Source organism: Staurois parvus, unplaced genomic scaffold, assembly GCF_062004578.1.
Source record: "Staurois parvus isolate SC_StPar_1 unplaced genomic scaffold, SC_StPar_1.0 ptg001263l, whole genome shotgun sequence".
Lineage (NCBI taxonomy): Eukaryota > Metazoa > Chordata > Amphibia > Anura > Ranidae > Staurois > Staurois parvus.
This window is the reverse complement of record NW_028319059.1, coordinates 808,846-827,943: the sequence shown is the minus strand read 5'-3', so window position 1 is coordinate 827,943 and position 19,098 is coordinate 808,846.

Here is a 19,098-nt window from a genome sequence, read left to right as displayed (position 1 = left end):
AAACACATACATCCCATAATAGTTTGCTCCCAAGCAAGACAAACAATAGAACAATGGGATGCAGCCACACAACACCAAGCAATCCACAACCCCCACCCCACCTATCTCCTAGACATGTCTACACAATATTAGGATAGATCACCCTGTATCCATAACAGGCACAGGGTGACTTACACATAAGAGGGATATTGGGAGTTGAGACAGGGTTCTCCCCACCTCTCCAAAGTAAGCTGGGTTTCATGGGCCCCCCACCCAAAGTGACTCCCGTCACACTGTCTTCTACAACTCGTATCCTCTGTTTTTATTTGTGGTAGCATGCATTCCTGACTCAGGACCTAAAGTGAATTACCTCCTACAGAACAGCTTAATACCTTTTTACCCCTTTCCATGCTGCTGATATGTGTAACTGTTGGGAATAATTGTCTTCTCTTACCTGCTCAATGGCTACCTGCCTTGTATATGGATACAACAGCTCACCAACAAACTTCTGACAATAATTAGGCTTCATTTTACCATTGTTGCAGACAAAAATAGCATTAATTTGGATTATCATACTATGGAAAGCTTGAGTCCCTGGGCAAAGATCTCAGTTTGCAGGTCCAGGCACCAAATCCCACCTAGCATCTCTGCAACCATTTTAAGCCCAGATCCCTTCAGGCAAGCACCTTACCAAGTGATCAACCACATCCCTGGAATCCAGGGCCTTTAGCCTATGACTCATGCTGAGGCCAGGTCCTGACAGCATTTCTTCACATAGGCCTCCTCCCAGAGAAATGCCCCAGGGGAGAGAGAGTTCTAAAAGGGTGCCCTGGAATTTAATATCTCTCCAGACCATACCTCTGAACAATACCTTTGATTCAAATAAATATTCACAATCTAGTGGTTAAAGTATAGAGCATAGAGCAGGGCAGAGTTGTTATATTTGTTACTTTCATTTATTCCTGTGCTATTCTATTATCTCCTAGAGTCAAATGAAATAATGGTACCTAGAGGTATATGGAAAATGTTAATGTTTGCCCTTCCTCCTGCTGCACCATTGGATGCTAATTGTTATCACTATGACAAATGAGGCTACATGGAGCTAACGAAAGATAGATATGAGTAGCTTTGTGGAGAATGGTTATAAAATGTACCATCACTTGGCCAAAGTAGGGTACACACCTCCTTCAAGTCCTATATTCACCTGTTCCAGTTTTTTTTTTTTGTCAATGTTAGAGGCAGTACAAAGAGGTAATTTGGGTTTAAAACAGGTTTATGTTGCATACATTGCACACAAAAAAGGGAATTGCCTCATTAAGGTACCTCTGCAAAGCGGGGTCCTTATATTACCTGAGCTCCCAACCTGGGGCATATCATCATCATCTAAACACCAGGATACCCAAGGGATCATTTATGATCCCTTTTCATATTTTATTTTACTTGACTTCTAATTGACAAGGAAGACATTTTGTGATATTGTTGCAAATGGTGCAAATGACCAAAACATTTTTTTTCATCAGCTTCTAAACTTCTTAGTGTCATCTAGTTATTACAAAAATTCCTAACAGGTCATTTTTGACTCTTGCCGGTTTTTCGTGCATTGTTCGAGCAGTATCATTGTTCTGTGATTCTAAGCACTTTGATTTACCATTGACACACTTTCCTAGTCGCTCTGACTTTAATTCTAGCACACGTGGCAGTTCTCTAAACTTTGCTACCTATTCAGCTTTTCTTCCCTGTTATTTTCTTTTTGTGTTCAGCTGTCTGACCCAGGCATCTTTGATTCGTCTGCCCAGCAGAACAATAGTCTGTATGCCTCCTTTCTCACCTCTGTCTTTTGGTCAGGAATACAGGACATGGGCAGAAATGAAGTGAATACAACCAAGACATTTCAATTTTGTTCTCCGTAAACACTTTCTTTTCCAAGTGGAGATATATACAAATGCTTGCCTGCCTCTGGGATGCATTGAAACTGAGCTCCAAGCAGATATAAAAGACACATATTAATGCAGCTATGGACTCCATATTAAACCTTTTTTTTTTGTTAGTGAGAGCAGGAAAAGTGCCTGAATTTAATCTGATATCAGCCTTACAGTCCATGTAAAACAGACCTCAGAACAGGGGAGAGAGAGACGGCACAAAAAGACAATGCAGTGCAAGAAACATCAGTGCAGAGTGGACCAGAGTGACAGAGAGAACAGCACATCTTCACCCTCAACAAACAACCCCCTCACCGACTCCCCACCCTAAACAATAACTTTCTCCACGCCTCTCCACCCTCAACAAATAACCACCCACCCTGCCTCTTCACCCCAAACAATAACCTCCCTCCCCACCTCTCCACCCTCAACAAATAACCCCCCTCCCCACCCCCAACAATAACCCCCCCTCCCCATCTCTTCACCTCCTGCAACAACCTCCCTCCCCACCTCTCCACCCTCAACAAATAACCCCCCTCCCCACCCCCAACAATAACCCCCTCCCCATCTCTTCACCTCCTACAATAACCTCCCTCCCCGCCTCTTCACCCAAACAATAACCCCCCTCCCTGCCTCTCCACCCAAACAATAACCCCCCTCCCCACCCCCAACAATAACCCTCCTCCCCATGTCTTCACCTCCTACAACAATCTCCCTCCCCACCTCTCCACCCTCAACAAATAACCCCCCTCCCCATCTCTTCACCTCCTACAATAACCTCCCTCCCCGCCTCTTCACCCAAACAATAACCTCCCTCCCCACCTCTCCACCCTCAACAAATAACCCCCCTCCCCACCCCCAACAATAACCCCCCTCCCCATCTCTTCACCTCCTACAACAACCTCCCTCCCCACCTCTCCACCCTCAACAAATAACCCCCCTCCCCACCCCCCACAATAACCCCCTCCCCATCTCTTCACCTCCTACAATAACCTCCCTCCCCGCCTCTTCACCCAAACAATAACCTCCCTCCCCACCTCTCCACCCTCAACAAATAACCCCCCTCCCCACCACCAACAATAACCCCCCTCCCCATCTCTTCAGCTCCTACAACAACCACCCTCCCCGCCTCTCCACCCAAACAATAACCCCCACCCCCAACAATAACCCCCCTCCCCATCTCTTCACCTCCTACAACAACCTCCCTCCCCGCCTCTCCACCCAAACAATAACCCCCCTCCTTGCCTTTCCAACCTTAACAATAACCGCCTTTCCTCCTCTCCACCCCAATAATAACCCCCTTCCCACCTCTCCACCCCCCCTGGGTCCTGTGTTGTGATGGAGGTAGTATGAAGGAGGGGTCCTGTGTAATTATGGGGGAAGCATGGGAGAGGGGGTCCTGTGTAATGATAGAGGTAGTATAGGGGAGGGGGTCCTATGTACTGATGCGGGATTGGGGTCCTGTGTAATAATGGGAGGAAGGCTCCTGTGTAGTGATGGGGGTAGTCTGGGGGAAGGCTCCTGTGTAATGGTGGGGGAGGGCCCTATGTAATAATGGGAGCATTATAGGGAAGGGGGGGATCCTGTGTAATGATGGGGGTGCGAATGTGCATGGGGGGGGCCAGAACATGTTTGCCCAGGGTCTAATCAATATCAAAGATGGCCCTGACTATAATAGATGGATCTAAGACTATTCCTCTCATTCCAACATGGGCAGCGATAACTAACACAGTATGTGCAATTGATGTGTAGATCTTTTACCTGTGTATTGGCATGCACAGGGGCGGACTGACAACTCATGGGGACCCCCGGGCAATAGAGGATCATGGGGCCCCTGTGTCCTTGCCCAAACTCAAAAAAGCCTATGAAAAAGGTACCAGGGGCATCTCATGGGGCCCCCTACTGACCCTGGGCCCTCGGGCAGTGCCTGAGTTTCCAAATGGTCAGTCCGCCCCTGGACATGCGTATTTAAACAGGTAGACGGTAAAACTTTTTTTTTTGGTAACTAAAGGAGAGACTTTTCACTTGGAATAGTTGTGCTTACTTAAATAATCCAATCATATGCAAGCAAAAATCCTGTTTTTTTTTTTACATTTCCTTTGCACACAATTGGATATGTTCTATGTAAATGCTGCTTTACTTCATTTGTTTAGCTAAGTTGACATTGTTAGCTGAGCCAACAGTCTCTATGACCTCAAAATCAACAATAAATCAAACAAAATCAGCAATACATCTACCAATGTCAAGTGATTCTACTTAGATCAGACTAAATAAAATATATATTTGAAATGAAAATCCTTTCATGTAATAACTATATGTCCTACGGTTTGCATGCACCTGGCCATCACAGCTTCCAATATAGTCAAATGTGGACTCCCAGATGACTGGGCTCAGGTGTTTCCACTGGAAGGTCCCATTAATGTTAAAACATACAAATACATTTTAGGTACAGTTAGTTGTACAATTTTTTCCAGTAATTTGCAGAAGGCTCTTTTCTATTCCATCATGACTGTGCTTGTGTGCACAAAGCAACGAAGACATGGTTTGACGAGCTTGGTGTGGAGGAACTGGAGTGACATGCACAGTGCCCTGACCTCAACTTTACTAAACTTTGGGGTGAATTGGAATGCAGATTTTGACCCAGGTTTTTTTTTCATTCAACCACCTTACCTTATCTCCTAAATGTCCTTTTGGCTGAATATGCACACATTCCAACAGATATGCCAAAATATTGTGGAAAGCTGCACTAGATGAGTGGGGGCTGTCATAGCTGCAAAGGGAGGAGGTCAGCTTCTTTACAAATATACAGTAGAGTTGGTTCCTTTGAAGCCATAACAGCCTCCTCTCTTCTAGAAAGGCTCCTTCTGGGCCTTCCCATTCTTCAGGAAGGTTCCCGATTTTGGAATGGAATGTCCAACAAGCTTAGGTAGGTGTGATGGTCATACATTGAATCTGCTTCACCTACCTATGCATAAATATATCCTCAAAAGCTGTCAGAGGGTACACTTTGGAAACCTTCAATAATGTATCATAATAGTCCAGTGAAATTGAGCTAAATGTATTTCTAAGATTGTCAATGTCACAAACCTTTGCAATCCACAATACCCGGCAGGTATGGAGTTTTCCATTTGTGATTCGATTATATTTATAGTAAAAGAAATTTCAAATTTTTAAGAGACCAGAGATGTCACCTGGATGTCAGTAGGAAGAAAATTGTTTAGCATTGAGAGAAAACTCTATTTGTCAACTATGAAGAGTGATACATTAGCATCACCCTTTGAAAATAGCGGGAATCTGGAAAGAGTTCCGCCAGTTATTAATGGAATAGAGATCCCCTGTGGAACAAGTAAACAGGGTTTGCTTCTGTTATAAGTGTCGCTTGTTTAAATAATACTTTTTAATGCCGCTTCTCTGCTAAGCCCTGCTGTGTTTATGGATTCATGTACGTGCCAGACTGTCATATTCTATTGACATCAGGAGCTAAGCAATCCTCTGAACCAGTTCATTTTTCCCTCTATCAATTATATTTTATGTTTTACTGATATTTTTCATTTTAGAGTAAGAAAATAAGAACTTTGAAAGACCAACTTGTTGGTTCTTTAATAAGGGATGGATTCTACTGGGCTTTATAACCAAGTAAGGTCTCTTTCATACAGTTGGCCAGTGGTTGGTAAAAACAGGTTTTACTGCCCTCTGGCCACCCGCTTAAGGGCTAAACAACAGCTGTCCACATGCCACATCTCTGATGCTCTTCGTTGTGGTTATGGCAAATTTAACACATCATGCTGAGTTGACAGGTGGCACAATGTGCCAAACTTGGCTTTTCAAGTCAGTGGAGTCACAAATCAACCACAAGCTAAACTTTGGCTTTCAATCATAATGCATTAATCCCATTATGAAAAAAAAACCTGCATGCAGGAGACAATCCATCATGCAGCTTTCAGAGCATGGGCTAGTGTGAGCCTATCTCTAAGGGGGCCCTGAGAGTGAGGTCACACTATTCCCACCTTTGCAGTGATGGATAAATCAAGAATAGAGAAGGCATGTCTTCTGCAGGATAGTATGTAAAAAAATGTAAAACACCCTTCAGCAACAGGACTGACACTTCATCGAAAATTCATGACAATGGCTTAGAGTCAATTTTTAAAAGGAAGCCACAACCTGAATAAAAAAGCCTGCTCTCTGACAGCACGCTACTGTAAAGTACCCTTTCATGCTGTGTGGAAGTAGTTGTCTCCCTGCTAGAGTTCTCAAATCAGAAGGGACCATAAGCTTTTCTGATTGCAGAACTACAGGTCTGTCTCAGCACTACAATGACTTTGTCATGATCAAGGGTCAGAATAGGAGGCCAGTGGCTTTAGCACTGGAAAGGCTCACATAGAAACCAGCAGGATTAATACACAAGCAGATTCCCCTGGCGGATGGGGCGGGCTCACCCAAGGTGCAGGGTCTAAGTACTAACCGGTCTTCACCAGAGCACCTAATAGTGGAGATTGGTTTTGCTGCATGCTAGTGTCAGGTTGTAGGCTTCAGGATCACCCCACCAGGAGGTGAGCAAGTCGGGGGTGGTAGCAAATATAGCAGGTAAGGATAAAGCAGGGATCAGACAGGGAGCTGTCCAGCTGTCAAGGTCCTACCTTTTCCCAAAGGTTATGTTACTCCATGTGCATGCATCCATCTTGGATTTCTGCTGAGCATGGTGGGAATCCTTTATGCCTTCAGGTCTCTGAGGTCCATCCCCCAGAGGGGTGTGGCTGATGACATATAAGCCTGTGGTCCGCACATGCTCTTTGCACTTGTGTCTTGTGTCTTTGTGTTGCTATTACTCTGTTCTGACTCTCGTGACTCTCTTGGAATCTGACTCGGCTTGTGACTCGACTATTCTTTGCGTTCTCCTTTGATCTGACCCTCTGTTGCTGAACCCGGCTCGTGACCTGTGATTCTCATCTGCTGTCCTGTACCGTTTTGTCCTGTTGTTGTTGACCCGGCCTGCCTGTCTATTCTATTGTCTTTTCCACCAGCGGGGGCCGCGACCTGGTTCCTGGCTGCGTCAAGTCCATCCCCACCATCAGGGGCCCTGGTGAAGGGCAGCCTGGGACTTAGACTCCGCACCCTGAGGGACTTCGGTCTGTGGGTGGTGGTTGTCGTCAGCCAGTGCGTTACATTGTTTAGGCCTGCCTGTCCATTCCTCAGCTCCTGCCCTGACACCAGCATCTCAGGTGGATCAGCAAGAAGAGCTACTGCTAGGTGCAGCAGAGGTCCAGGTTTCAGCTCCCTTCCCTGTCAGACATTTTTTGTTTTGGTGCATCTAGAATGTATTTACCTGATTTAAACTAAAGGTTTAGCTGGACAGTAACAACTGATATTGAGGTTTACACATAAAGCTAAATTGGTTTGCTCTGTACACTCCACACAATCATTCAATTAGAGATAGTCTGAAAGGAAACAGCTACTGCTCTGCTCTGTCCTTAAAAATGTATAAAGCTCTGCAAATCTTGTGGCATGGGAGCATCCTCTATTGAATATTTTCTTTAAAAGATTTTATACAAATATAAAATAAAAGATATATAACAGTTTATAAACCTATAAACAGCCTGAACTGGAACACATACAGAGACTGCTATTTCTGACCTCCTTCTAAAAATGATACATTTCTGGCAATCTGTGCCTTCAATACGTCTTGCTTTGCAATGAGCATACAGCCAGTGAAGTTTGAGAACAATCAGAGCTCTTGATCTACTTACTTTTTGCCATTCAGTAACTTAGAAATCGTTGACTCCTTTGGTCTAACATAACAGCCAGGTGACTAGCCATTTTTGAAATGAAAGTTAAGCAATGGCAGCCTAGGCTCCATAAAGGTACCCTTTCAATCACGACTTTATGCTTAAGAGATAAAAAGTAATATCTGTGTTAAAGCATGTTTAAAAATAAAACAGTTATGGAGACAATACCCAGCTCGGCTTCAACACTGTCTTTTAAGGTCTCGCCACTCATAGTGAGACCACTAGCACTTCTTCCAGATTGAATGACATTGAGTCAATCCATTTCTTTGATCCCAGGCCATCTTTGACAGGTCAACTGGGGGCATGTCAATGGCCTGGGCCACTAAGAAACACAAGCCTTTCACCAACTATAGGCCAGCCTGTATCCGCCTTGATCCCCTGCAATCAGACGGGTGCCAAGACCCAGAAGTCTGTTTTTTTCTGTGGTCTTCAGGCTCTTCCACTGATTTCAAAAGTTCTTCTCTGGTGGTGGGCAGTCCCTACTCTTCGACAGGTCATGAAATGATGCCCTTGACTACTTTGAGCCCACAATCCAAATGATGGGCTGTGCACCAAAGATATTGAGCTACAGCCAAGGTTTATTGCAATGGCATCACATCTGTTGCTCCCACCCAAAGCCATGCCAAAATGCTTCACCAACAGCAGGGCTTAATTATAGGGATATGTCGGTAAAACATTTTGAAGGCATGGCTTTGTTTTGCAGTGAGAGGTGTCCTGTCATTGCAATAAACCTTGGCTGGAATTGAATGTCTTCAGTGTGTAGCCCTTCACCAAGATGCCAGGCTTACAATAGTTATGGACATCATTTCATGATGAGTAGGGACTTCTCACCATCAGAGCAGAAGGACTTTTGAAATCAGTTGAAGAGCCTGAAGACCACAGAAAAAAAATTTACATTTTTTTTAGTGGCCATTGTAGGGGGCTTTATGGTGGGAGGTGGAAGAAGGGAGGCAGGAAGGTGCGTATTGGGGGAAGGGGGATGGATTTTCACTTTAAGAGACAGAACTCAAACTAGAAAATATGTAGAACATCACCCGAAATTAATTGATCAAACTTCTTTACATACCATCTTGTATTTTCTTAAGTCTTTCTTGAACTACAGAAACACTTAAGGTGAGATAACTGTTTCAGTAAATGTTCTTTTCTTACTGCTGATTAATAGACAGTAATATCTAACCGCTCCAATTATATAAATCCCAAGTGCCCTGGGAGTCTGGGGATGAAATGAATTCTTGGCATTAAAAAGGTCACCGAACAACACGCGCAATATTGTACAGAACTGGTCTCCAAGAGTGAGCGTCGGATAAAGGATAGAGCCGTCATGCTTGGATGACTAAATTAAAGGCCAGCGGTAACAATGGCAGGCTGAGTTTACAGACTATTACAATGACTGGGCGAACTTTACACTTTGCAATGCATAAAAACTGCTTTTTAGACTCATTTGTCCTAATTAGCGGCCATTGTCCCAATTTGTCAGCCCGATAAACAGGCGCAGGTTGTGTAACTTTTATGTCTTAACTAGAAACGCTTACTGATAAAGATGTGATCTTCGTATTTTAGCCGGTGGGGGAAAAAAATCTTGTTTAACACCTAATTAACTTGTGTACACTGCGTTGTTTCATTCAAAGTTTTTTTATGCCTAAAAAAGGAAACTATAGCTATGTCACATTATTTTAAAAAGGCATTGTAAAAAAAAGTTTAATCTAAAGCTAAACTCTGGGAAATTAGCCCCACTGAAAGGGTTAATTGCTCATTTAGGTCTAGGGGGAAACAAAGAAGAGTTGCTTACCTGATCTTCCATTGTTCTTTGCAGCTACAGCAGCCCCTGCAGCTTCTACTCCTCCATGTTCCAATGGTCTAGGGCAGGAGTCTCCAAACTATGGCCCTCCAGTAAAAAAAAGTTTAATTTAAAGCTCAACTCTGGGAAATTAGCCCCACTGAAAGGGTAATTGCTCATTTAGGTCTAGGGGGAAACAAAGAAGAGTTGCTTACCTGATCCTCCATTGCTCTCTGCAGCTAAAGCAGCCCCTGCAGCTTCTACTCCTCCATGTTCCAATGGTCTAGGGCAGGGGTCTCCAAACTATGGCCCTCCAGGTGTTGAGGAACTGCAAGTCCCATGAGGCCTTGCAAGACCCTGACAGTCACAGGCAAGACTCCCAGAGGCAAAGGCATGATGGGACTTGTAGTACTTCAACAGCTGGAGGGCCATAGTTTGGACACCCCTGGTCTAGGATCCTGACATCAACAGCAAAGCAAGGTCCATAGTCCTTCATTGGATGTGATGACGCCAAGAGACAGTCCACCACCAGAGCATGAAGGAGCTCCATCTGCTGGGGGAACTGAAGATTAGGTAAGTAAAACTGTTTCTCCTATTCCCTAGTGACCAGGGGTGGGCAACCTGCGGCTCTCCAGCTGTTGCAGGACTACAAGTTCCATCATGCCTCTGCAAGTCATAGCTGTAACTGTCAGTTTTGCAATGTCTCATAGGACCTGTAGAGTTATGCTTGTAACTTCCGGTCTTTGCACTGCCTCATGGGAAATGTAGTTTCACAACAGCTGGAGAGCTGCAGGTTTCCCACCCCTGCCCTAGTCAAACCAACCTATTATTATTATTATATAGTATTTATATAGCGCCAAAGGGTTTGCTCAGCGCTGTACAATAGCAAGGGGTACAGAACATGAGACAGGACAGAAACAATACAATACACGAGGGGTTCGAGGGCCCTGCTCTTTCCAGTTTACAATCTAGGAGACCCTTGCTTTGTAAGCACAGCCCCACTCAAAGGAATCAAGGGATAGTTTTACATTTGGATTTTAACCACTTCCAGTCCGGACACTTTCACCCCCTTCCTGTCCAGGCCAATTTTCAGCTTTCAGCGCTATCACACTTTGAATGACAATTGCACGGTCATGCAACACTGTACCCATATGAATTTTTTAGCATTTTTTTTAGACTGATAAAACCTTATTTTGGTGATATTTATTCACCACTGGGATTTTTATTTTTAGCTATATAAATGAAAAAGTCCAAAAATTTGGGGAAAAAAAGTGTTCTTCTTATAAAATTTTGCAAATAAATAATCTTTCTTCATAAATCTTGGCCAAAATGTATTCATCTATCTTTTTAGTAAAAAAAAAAAACCCAAATTAGTTTATAACCAAAAATTATAATTTAAAAAAAATATTTTACATTTTTATTTTATTTTTTTATATTATTATTTATGTTTTTTTTAACATACCATCTCCCTAGCAGTACAGTGTCACCATAGTGACACTGTACTATTTGCATGCTCCACTGCATGCTCTGGTGTTTTGTTTCTGGATCATACTGGAAACGCCATGGAGTTTATTTACTAAAGCTGGAGAGTGCAAAATCAGGCTCATGTCTGCATAGCTTCTAACTTCAGCTTGTTCAATTAAAGTCATTCTAAAGATTTTTTTTTTTAAGAAAAAATAACAAACATGTCTATACTTACCTGCTGTGTGCAGTGGCTTTGCACAGAGCAGCCTGGATCCTCCTCTTCTCGGGTCCCCCACAGGCCCTCCTGTCCCCTCCCTCCTGTCGGGTGCCCCCACAGCATGCAGCTCGCTATGGGGGTACCCGCTGCTCTGTGTACTCATTCACAAACAGAGCTGTGCCTCGGCCCCGCCCTCCCTCTCTTCTCATTGGCTCACTGACTGTGATTGACAGCAGTGGGAGCCAATGGCTCCCGCTTCTGTCTCAGCCAGTGAGAAGAGGGAGTCCTGGGATAGCCGAGACTCCAATGAACATCGCTGAATCGAGAGGGGGCTTAGATGAGTATTAGGGGGGCCTGGGGGGGATGCTGCACACAGAAGGTTTTTTACCTTCATGCATACTATGCCTATGAGGGTTTGCACTCTGTCCACATTTGCATCCATCCATGATTTTGGCTGCCCATTGCTTGCTTTATGATGGACATCTTACCACCCCTCCTTTCACCACCTCCAGGCTGAGCCATTTTTAGCACTTTTTGTTCACATGTAACAATCAGTATTTTTTTGCTAGAAAACCACCAAACATTATAGATTTTTTTAAAGCAAAGTCCCTAAAGAATAAATTGGTGGGTTTTGCAATTTTTTTATGTCACATGGTATTTGCACAATGGTTTTTCAAAGGCAATTTTTTGGAAAAAATACACTTTTTGGAAATGTAACCCGCAGCCCTATGGCAGAATAACTGCTGCAGGGTGGCAGGGGTGTGCAAAATCACATATACGTATATATACATGATTTTGCATTTCCAGGTAGGGGACGTGTGCAAGCTGCATGGCCACCATACCCTCACCGCGATTCTTATGTCACATGGCATTTGTGCAGCGGTTTTTCAAAGGCAATTTTTTAGGAAAAAATGAACTTTTTTGGAAATTTAACCGCTTTCCCGCAGCCCTATGGCAGAATAACTGCTGCAGGGGTGCGCACAATCACATATATATATATATATATATATATATATATATACGTGGTTTTGCATTTCTGGGTAGGGGGCGTGTGCAAGCCGTGTGCGCGACCTACCAGCACCGCCATTGGCGGCCTCACCCGTCGATCACCCAATCCCGATCTTTGATTCCCCGCCGGCACCCCGCGATCACCACATGTCACAGATGGGGGAGAGACCTGTATGTAAATAATACAGATTTCTCCCCTGTCAACTCCTTCACACTGCTTTGTATGGCTCTGAATAGCAGGGCCATACAAAGCAGTGAGCTTACAGTGTAAATCACACACACCGTAAAACACACACAGCACACAGTTAACCCTTCGATGGCGCCAGATATTAACCCCTTCCTGCCCAGTGCCATTAGTACAGTGTCAGTGCTTTTTATTAGTACTGATCACTATATTGGTGTCACTGGGGATGTCAATGACAGCAAGTCAGTTCCCCCCCAGTGTCAGAATGCTCGCCACAGTTCCCCTATAAGTTGCTGATCGCTGCCATTACTAGTATATTTTAAAAAAAAATTCCAGTATCTATACCGCCATTTGTAGACGCTATAATTTTCATGTAAACCAATTAATTTACACGTATTGGGATTTTTTTTAATAGCAAAGAAATGGAGCAGAATACATTTTGGCCTAAATTTATGATGAAATTAGATGTTTTAAATTTTTTTACTGGACATGTTTAATAGAAAAAAATACTGTTTTTTTCTCAAAATTAGCATTTATTTTGTTTATAGCGCAAAAAGTAAACAACACACAGGCGATCAAATACCACCAAAAGAAAGCTCTATTTGTGGGGGAGAAAATGACATAAATGTCATTTGGGTGCAGCGTTTCATGACCGTGCAATTGTCAGTTAACCTCCCTAGCGGTCTGATTATGTCCATATTTCTGTGCTGAAAGCGGTACTTTTTTTGCATGGAAATATGTATTTTTTTTGTTGTAGGCTGTAATTTTTAGGAATAACTCACTGAAATCTGTCCGAACAAGAGTCTAGTAAACATCCCGGGTATGATAAAATTTGAAACACGAAATCATAAATTATAATTTAATAAATAATCATAAAAATAATAATATAATAATAAATGTAATTCAATAATATAATCAAACCAAAAACACTGAAATTTGAAATAGACGCCAAGTTCGCACATCGCTGAGCAAAGTCGCAGAATCGTTTTCAGTGTCTGATGAGGAATTTCTCCCACGAATCATTATCACTCAATTCTGCAAGTGGTTCTGATTTACTATCGCTGTTCTCTAGCCAGTCTAAAACCGCTTTTGACCTAAAGGGACGCTTTTTGGACGCCATGGACGTTTCTCAGTTTCCAGGCAGAAAGAACAGTCAAAATGCAGGCAGGGCGCCGGACAAAGCACTCGGGACAAAATGTATGTGAAATGGTTTGATACAGGAATGTTTTACTATGTCAAATTCATTTCTAAGAAAATGACAGTTTCAAAAATTTTTTAAATTTGCTGCCGTTCCGGCCCCCATACGTCCCGACGCTCGCAGGGACCGGAACACGGAAGCCAGATGCTGGCATCGGCCGGAGGAGATGGCCGGGGATGCTGCAGGGGGGACATTGCAGGAGCGCAGGACAAGGTAAGCGCTGCAGGGAATCCCTGAGCAACACCGCATGGTAAGTCCAAGTGTAGCCCGGGGCAGGGGTGAATTGACAACTCATGGGGCCCCCGGGCAATAGGGGATCATGGGGCCCCTGTGTCCTTGTCCACACTCAAAGCACACCTAAAAAAAGCCTATAAAAAGGTACCTGGGGCATTTCATGGGGCCCCCTACTGACCCCGGGCCCTCGGGCCGTGCCCGAGTGCTCAAATGGTCAGTCCGCCCCTGGCCCGGGGTTACCGCTTTTGGCACTAAAACTTTACCCCGTGCTACACTCGGGAATACTACCAGGGGGGGTAAAGTAACGTGGCGCCATATCGCAAAAAATGTTCTGCACAAAGACACAATACATAACCCATTGTTTTTTGTAAAGTATAAAAGATGATGTTACATTGAGTGAATAGATGACAAGAAAGCCACAAGCGACATAATTTTTACTATGCACTGGCGACACTTTAATAGCCTTTACAAGTCACCACCAGGGGCGGACTGACAACTCATGGGGCCCCCGGGCAATAGGGGATCATGGGGTCCCTGTGTCCTTGCCCAAACTCAAAAAAGCCTATGAAAAAGGTACCAGGGGCATCTCATGGGGCCCCCTACTGACCCCGGGCCCTTGGGCAGCGCCTGAGTTTCCAAATGGTCAGTCCGCCCCTGGTCACCACTTTAGATTTACAGAGAAGGTCTGGTGCTAGAATTACTGCCCATGATCTGATGTTTGTGGTGATACCTCACATGTGTGGGTTGATTGCTGTTTGTGTGTGTACAGGACCAACACACAAATTTGTTTTTGTATGCAAACACGGGAGGACGAGGGCACTTTAATTTTTTTTTTTTTAAATATTAAAGACAGCCCTGACTCCACTTTCCAGTTTTAGAGGCACTTTTCTAAATATTCTTATGCAAATCAACCTGAACAAGTAAACCTGTAATAACATTTGAAAGCAAGATATATACGAGAACGATGTTTTCTATCGAGGAGCAAGTCGGTTAGAACCATGCATTTTTCCATTTTATACAGTACAAGCCATGGAGTCATGGAGGCTCAACCTTGTGCTTTTCAGCCAGGGGCGGACTGATCATTTGGAAACTCGGGCACTGCCCAAGGGCCCGGGGTCAGTAGGGGGCCCCATGAGATGCCCCTGGTACCTTTTTCATGGGCTTTTTTGAGTTTGGGCAAGGACACAGGGGCCCCATGATCCTTTATTGCCCGGGGGCTCCATGAGTTTTCAGTCTGCCCCTGCTTTGCTTCCAAAACTTTAACACAAGGATAAGAATCTTTTTCTAAACTACATGACTGTAATTCTCAGTCTCATTGGACTCTCACTGGGCTGTGAATAAGAATTCTTATTCTGGTGTGTTAGTTCTGTGTACCAAACCGAATTCATTTTATTTTCTGTTGTTTGACTGTTATTTTCAGGATTTATTGGCACACTCTTCTGAAAATACCAATCATCCCGCTAAATAAGGATCATTACAATTTAAATACTGTACTTCCAGTCCTGGCCAATTCTGACATTCCTCTCCTACATGTAAAAACATTATTTTTTTGCTAGAAAACTGCTTAGAACCAGCTGCGGACTGACCATTTGGAAACTCGGGCACTGCCCAAGGGCCCGGGGTCAGTAGGGGACCCCATGAGATGCCCCTGGTACCTTTTTAATAGGCTTTTTTGAGTTTGGGCAAGGATACAGGGGCCCCATGAGTTGATCCCCTATTGCCCGGGGGCCCCATGAGTTGATCCCCTATTGCCCGAGGGGCCCATGAGTTGTCAGTCTGCCCGTTTTCAGCTGATGAATAAACTGTCAGTCTGGATCCTAAATGGTTGGATCTGAGAAGTCAATGGCAAAGCTTCTTAACCTTTCTATTTCAATGTTTTAACTAGAAACACGTCTGAGCATTTATGTCTTTATTGTGTAAATCAGCTTTTCAGAAATGACAATAGGCTATTTTTACATAACAATTACTGCAGCCTTTGTAATAGTGCATGCCCAGCAATACAAGTGGAATGTGGTTATTGCATATGGAATCATTTAAAGGGAAACTTTAGCTGGGATAGAGAAGGCAATAGGAAACCAAACGGGCTGATTTACTAAAGGTAAATAGACTGTTCACATTATAAGTGCAGTTGCACTCTGCAAGGGAATTAGCCCAAGAGTTTTGTGAATGAGGTGAAGTTCTACTGACTTCCATCATCCAATCATATGCAAGCAAAAATACTTTTTAACCACTTCCCGACCGGCCGTTGCATATAAACGGCCGGACAGTGGCAGTGCAGGGTCGGGTGGCCGTTTATAAACGGCCTCCCCACACCCTGCTTGTGCGCGCTCCCTGGGAGCGCGCAGCACCACGATCCGGTGCCCGCTGTGTCCTCCGGACACAGTGAAACACCGATCGTCGGACGGGACCTCTGTACGAGGTCCCGATCATGTGATCACTGATTGGCCATTCAGTGATCACATGCAAAGTAGTAAGCAAGATGTCACTTCTGACATCGTTGCTTACTACGTGTGAAATCTGTGAATGATCACAGAGGTCACATGGTACAAGGCTATTCACAACAGCCTTGTACCATGTGACAAGCTGTGACCAATCACAGCTCACTCAGTACTTCTCAATGAGTGCAAGAATGCAGCCAGAGAGAAGAAGAAATGATTGCTTTTACATCCTATATGGGTGTAAGAGCAATCAGTGTAAAAAAAAAAAAAAAAAATCTTCATCACCCCCCACAAGTAGTACAGTGTCACCATGGTGACACTGTACTGCTAGGGTGGCAGTATGTTAAAAAAAAAAAAAATATTAATATAAAAAAAAAAATGTAAAAAAAAAATGTTTAAAAATTATAATTTTTGGTTATAAACTAATTTGGATTTTTTTTTTACTGAAAAGATAACGGAATAAATTTTGGCCAAGATTTATGATGAAATATTATTTATTTGCAAAATTTAATAAAAAAAACACTTTTTTTCAAAATTATTGGACATTTCATTTAAATAGCAAAAAAAATAAAAATCCCAGCGGTGAATAAATATCACCAAAATAAAGCTTTATCTGTGTCCAAAAAATGGTAAAAAATTCATTTGGGTACAGTGTTGCATGACCGCACAATTGTCATTCAAAGTGTGATAGCGCTGAAAGCTGCCCTGGTCAGGAAGGGGGTAAAAGTGTCCGGTCTGGAAGTGGTTAAATGTTCCTAGTATGTCTTTGGGTATTCCTTGCATAGTGAAGCGTCAGCATATTCACCACCTCGCATGCAAAGCGAACAGTGCATTTGCCTTTAGTAAATTACCCCAAAGTTTATCTAAACCCAAAAACAAAAATGTAACCACTTCAGCCCCCCCCCCCCCCCCCCCGGCCTATTCTGACACTTCTCACATATTGCCCAATGAATACAATTCAAAACATTAACAAATACAATTTAAAATCATGTATAACTCTGCCCCAAATTACAACACCAATCTTGTCTCCAAATATCACCCAAACTGTCTTCTCAGCTCTCGCATGACCTCCTGCTATCTAGTTCCCTTGTCTCATCCTCCCATGCTCGTCTCCAGGACTTCTCCAGAGCCTCCCCCATCCTCTGGAACTCTCTACCCCAATCTATCAGACAATCGCCTACTCTGCCCACTTTTGGGCGATCTCTGAAAACCTTTCTCTTCAGGGAAGCCTATCCTGCTTGCAGCTAATAACGGAATCTTCTATTATTACTATTATAGGTACTTATACAGTGCTGTCAATTTTGCGCACCGCTTTACATATATATTGTACATTCACATCAGTCCCTAACCCTCAAGGGGCGTACAATCTAAGGTCCCTAGCTATGGGCACACACAGCCCAGCTCAGGAGCGCACCCTCACTTGTCCCCCCATAGCACATGATTTGCTAGGGGGGGATGTGCAGGAAAGGACAGCGTCAGCTTGGGGACTCCAGAAGAGGAGGTAAGGGACCAATATGGCTGCACAGAGCAGGTATTTTAACTAAAAAAAGGCTTTACAATCATTTTCATGTCTAACTCTGGGCTGCTTTTCCATGTACCCATGCAGTGGGATTCCCTCCCACTGCAATGCATGAGTTAAATGCTTAATTGGTTGGTAAAGGGGGACATGGGGAGAGGAAATACCTATGTTATTCCTCACTACAAATGACACTCTACTTAGCTCCATAATGCTCTAAAATGAGGGCAGGCCCTTGGCATCTTCTCGTACAATGCTGGTCCTGAACAGTACGTGATAATGTCAGAGAGCTGCAACCCTCCAGGCAGCGAAGGACTTCATGTGACTGGTTGCACAAAGAGGAAGAAGTCTATGGGAGTGAGGAGGAAGGTAAGGGTTGCTACCTATTTCTTCTCCCCTAGCCAAACGAACATTTAACCCTTGCAGTGCAAGGGGGGACTTCAGTGCATGGATCCATGTAAACACAGCCTAGAGTTGGGCTTTAAAACTCAACATTTTATTCTTTAGCATAAAGCATTTCAAACTTTAGATCCACTTATCATTATTCATATACTGACTGTCAAAACACAACCTAGCCAATACACTTTTAACCCTACCAACCATCAGCTGAAGATGTCTGCTATCACAATCCTACCAAAATCTGAAACACCAACGATAATTCATTTCACCTATGTCCATGGAAAGGTAAAAGACAAAAACTATGTCAGAGGTACGGCTTTTTGGCCGCAGTTCTTCCAAGACCATGTCTGGCCAGACTTCTCCAGACAGTAGATGGGTGTACCTGAGTCCCACTGGTTTCTGCCAGTTCTGTGCTGATGGCACTGCTGGACATCTTCCAATGTTGAAGGGAAGTAAGCATGATGTGTCTTTTATCTGCTGTATTAAGTTTCCTTGGCTGACCAGTGTGTCAATGGAGCTCAACGTTGCCGATCTTTGTGCTTCTTCAAAAGAGCTTAACCTCCTTAGCGGTATTCCCGAGTGTAGCTCGGGGTACAATTTCTATACCAAGAGCGGTAACCCCGAGCTACACTCGGGCTTACCATGCGGCTTTGCTCTGGGGGTCCCTGCAGCACTTACCTTGTCCTTCGCCCGCGATGTCCCCCCTGCAGCGTCCCCGGCCATCTCCTCCGGCCGATGCTGGCATCCGGCTTCTGTGTTCCGGTCCCTGTGACGTCGGGACGTACGGGCGCCGGAACCGGCAGGAAATTTGAATGCATTTCAATGCATTTCACATATATTTTGTCCCTACTGCTTTGTCCTGTGCCCTGCCTGCATTTTGACTGTTCTTTCTGCCTGGAAACTTAGAAAAGTCCATGGCATCCAAAAAGCGTCCCTTTACGTCAAAAGCGGTTTTAGAACAGTGATAGTAAATCAGAACCAC